Source organism: Drosophila ananassae, unplaced genomic scaffold, assembly GCF_017639315.1.
Source record: "Drosophila ananassae strain 14024-0371.13 unplaced genomic scaffold, ASM1763931v2 tig00000015, whole genome shotgun sequence".
Lineage (NCBI taxonomy): Eukaryota > Metazoa > Arthropoda > Insecta > Diptera > Drosophilidae > Drosophila > Drosophila ananassae.
In genome coordinates this window covers 324,653-329,289 of record NW_025319112.1, presented here as the reverse complement: position 1 = coordinate 329,289, position 4,637 = coordinate 324,653, and positions in this window count along the sequence as shown.

Genomic DNA, 4,637 nt, shown 5'->3' with positions numbered 1-4,637 from the left:
GCATAGTTTGATTTGTAAAATTTGTAAGTTTTTAGATGTGGGCCATGATGGGCATATAGTTTTTTGTTAATTTTTTAAGTTTTAAGGGATGGGCAATGATGGAAATCAATTTTTTTTTTTTAATTTATATGTTTTAGGCTATGGGCCATGATGGTCATCTTTTGGATTTTTAATTTCTTTATTTTTAAGAGTCAAGTTATTTTTAAGAGTCAAGTATCTTAAAAAGTAAATGTTATTTTAAAATTTTAAAAGATGGTCATTGTTTATCACACTAATGGAAAACGAATTCAGTAGTTTTTTTTTAAAATTTTTTTTTTACCTTGCCAAAAAACGACCAAAACTAAAAACTTAAATATATTAAAAACTAAAAGTTTTTTCAAAATTCTAAAAGATGACCATTTGTGGTCAATTGCGTTTATTTTGGTATTAAAAAAAAAATCCAAAAAGTCGATTTTGAAATTTTTGAAAAATTTTTAACTATGTTCAATTTTAAATAATTTCAAAACGGTAGGTGGTCATTTGAAAATATTGATGGTCATGGTTTATCACACTATTGGAAAACGATTTCAGTAGTTTTTTTTTTTTAAATTTTGTTTTACCTGTGAAAAAAATGAGATAAACTGAACACTTAAATATTTCAAAAACTAAAAGTTTTTTCAAAATTGTAAAAGATGACCGTTGGTGGTCATTTTGGTTTATTTCGATTTAAAAAAAAAAATTCAAAAAGTCAAATTTTAAAATTTTCGAAAATTTTTCGACGGGAGGTGGTCATTTCAAAATATATAATATTCTCGTTTTCGTTTCCCACAGTTATCCGCTGCTGTATGTATGTACATATATGCACTTTTTGGCGACTATAGTTTAACGGTCCGCCAAGTGACGCGCTCCCCTACAATTTGGTCGTGCATATTGGTTTCGGTGTCATTGGCGACCAACTATTTTTTTTGGATATTCTGTGCCTCGACTATCAATAATTCGTTATCAATTAATTAATCAATTTAGATTTTTTTTTGGTTAAATTTAATAACTTATTTATTATATTTAAATAAGATTAATTAATTATTTTCGTTGTCGCATTTTCATGTTGTTGAATTAAATTCAATAAATTTTAAAATAAATTTCTAAAAGTTATTTATTTTTAGTAAATTTTTGATATTTGTTTATCGAGATTATTTTATCTCGTCGCGAAAACACACGAAAGGAAAAAAGGTGGCTGTAGAAAATTAAATTGCAAAAAAAAACGAACGAAAACGAAAATGCGTGCACTCTTCGACGTTATAAATTCGATTATATTCAATCAGCAACAACTTAAGCCTAGCTTATCTAATGCGGCGAAGCGGGGCGAATTCATGGGAGAGCGCAAGTGAGAGTTTCACTTGCCCTCCCGCTCCGCCCTAAACTAACTTATACTAGACTTCATACATTTCCACTTAATTATCCACATCTAATTATACACCGGCCCCGTTGAAGGACTTCCTTAGGCTTCAACTATTGGCAACCTTGCCAGCTTGTGGACTGCTCTCCGAAATACTGCTCCTCTACTCGTCCTGACGTCGGCGACCCTGACCCTTCCGTCCGCGCCGGCGTGAATCTCGACGACCCTGGCGGTGATCCACTGCTGGGGCGGCGGGTTGTCCTCGGCGACCAGCACCAGATCGCCCTTCCTGGCGTCCTCCTGCTCCCGGTGCCACTGCGACCGCGCCTGTAGGCCCAAGACGTACTCCCGGGACCAACGCTGCCAAAACATTTGCTTGATTGACGAGACAAGCCGCCATCGCCGCAAGCACGTTAGACCCTGCTGGTCCGGGGTCCGTGGTGCTGGTGGGGCGATGAGCGGCCCGCCTGTAAACAGGTGCCCGGGAGTTAACGCCTCGCCGTCGCTTGGGTCCTGACTGAGGGCGCCCAGGGGCCTCGAGTTCAGGACGGCCTCGACTCCAACGAGGACGGTCTGCAGCTCCTCTGCGGTCAACTTTGCGCTGCCCACCGCTCGTAGGAGTAGGTGTTTTGCAGACTTCACACCTGCCTCCCATAGTCCGCCCATGTGCGGAGCCCGCGGCGGTATGAACGCAAATACGCATCCTTTTTTTGATGCGTATTGTCGCAGCTCGTCCGCTTCGCTCTCGATCTGGTGCCGCAGTGCCGCGAAGTGGCGACTCGCTCCGACGAAGTTCGTCGCGTTGTCGCAGTGCACGGTCTACGGACATCCTCGGCGCCCAACGAACCTTTGAAAAGCCAATAGAAAGGAATCAGTTGACAGATCGGAAACTACTTCTAAATGTACTGCTTTAGACGAAAAACAAACAAACAGGGCAATGTAGGACTTTTATGGTGGCCTACCACGAATTTTCAAGGTCGTCTCAATAGGGCCACAGAAATCCACGCCACATATGGAAAATGGGCGGAGAGCACGAACTTGATCTACGGGTAAATCGCCCATGATTTGAGTCATCAGATGAGGCTTGCATTTAAAACAGCGTATGCATGACCGCACTATCTGACTGCAGACTTCCTGCGCGTTTACTATCCAAACGCGCTGTCGCAAGAGACTCACTAGTGCTCGTGGACCCACATGAAAATTCGACTCGTGCAAGTATCGGACGTAGCTCTGAACAAATTGAGAGCGCTTCGTCAACAATACTGGAAACTTGGCATCGTACGAAATAGGAGCATTAGCTAGTCGCCCCCCGACCCGCAACAACGTAAAGGTAAGCCCAGCCTGAGAGGTTTCATGGACGAACGGACTTAGCTTCTGTAGGATTGGGCTAACAACAAGATTTTTTCTAACATTTTTAATTTCTTCTTGATACTCGTGCTCTTGGACTATCTGGACAATTTTATTAAACGCGTCTCGATATTCGACAGGGGAAGGTACATTATCAGAAGAAACTACTACTTTTTTACACTTCATTATAAAGCGGACCATGTAAACGAACACTCGCAGCAGTTTTAAGTGAGAGGAAAATCCTTCTATCACTTCCAACAAATATGAGGTAGAGACCATTGCAGTCAGTCCGACCGCACTCTTCTTTGCTTCCATCTGCAAAATCTCTGGTGACGGATCAAACCGAGGGCTCGTTGGCCACTTATCTTCCGGCTCCGTTAAAAACGATGGACCTGTGAACCAAATTGATTCTATCGTTTCCTTTACGTCTCCACCTCTTGACACAATATCTGCCGGGTTCTGTTTAGTTGGTACATGCCGCCACGTGCTATCCTCTGACCACTCTTGAATCTCAGCAACTCTATTCGATACGAACGTTGACAACGACGATGGATGGGAACGAATCCAATGAAGACAAACTTCCGAATCTGACCAATATACACTTCGTTCGATCGGTGCTTTGATAAGAGGTTTTATTTTGCGACAGAGGTCCGCGAGAAGGTGAGCGGCACATAACTCAAGACGGGGGAGCGTCTTTGTCTTGAGCGGCGCTACTTTCGACTTTGCTGTCAACAATGAGACTTTACTACCTTCTGCAGATTTGCAACGGATATAGACGCAGGCTCCATAGGCTCTCATCGATGCGTCAGAAAAGGCATGAATTTCAATTGGTGACATTGGCTCACTCATCACAAATCTCGGTATTGAGATCTCTTCTAACTGTGACAAGGCAAGCTGAATCTTGTTCCATGCGGTTTCCAAGTGCAGTGGAATGGACTCATCCCAATCTAGCTTATTGAGCCAAAGTTCCTGTAACAGGATCTTTCCTTTAATAAGGATCGGGCTTAATAAGCCAAGAGGGTCGAAAAGCTTTGACGTCACCGAAAGAATATTCCGCTTAGTCGCCCTTTGACCCATGACTGACATATCAATTTCGAATTTAAATACATCATCTTTAGGAACCCAAACGATTCCTAATGTTTTTGTCAGCTCTGAGTCCGAAAGTGTTATTGGCTTAACCGTGCTCTCGGATGCAGTAACTTCAGGCGAGTTTGAAAACCACTTGCTCAATTCAAACCCAGCGTTTTGAAGAACCTGAGTTACTTCAGACTTAATTGTCTTTAGCTCCTCCACGCAACCAGCACCCATTAACATGTCGTCGACGTAAAAGTCAGACCCAATAACTTTAGCAGCTCGAGGGAATGTTAGTTTCGCGGATTCACTCAACCTCTTCAAACACCTTATGGCCAGGAATGGGGCTGGTGCACTGCCATAAGTAACGGTGTTGAGCTTGCACAACTTCAAGGACTCAGACGGGTCTTTTCTCCACACTATCAACTGGTATCGTCGATCTGCTTCATTTACCATCACTTGACGATACATCTTTTTTTATGTCGGCTACCAGAGCAAATTTGTTTAGCCGAAATCTAAGAAGAGTTGAGTAAAGCTCTTCCTGAATTGTTGGACCCACCATCAACAACTCATTTAAACACTTTTGTGTGGATGTCTTGCAGGACGCATCGAAAACGACTCGAAGTTTGGTCGTTGTACTTTGCGGCCGCAAGACACACTGGTGGGGTATGACGTAGTGTGGAGAAGCAAGAACGTCATTGCTTGCAGGGGACATATGGCCTAGGGATTCGTATTCTTCCATAAATTCCAAATACATTTTCTTTAAGTTCGGATCTCGAGATAATCTTCTCTCGAGCGACAGGAATCGGCGTTTGGCTATCTCGAATGAATTGCCCAAAACGCT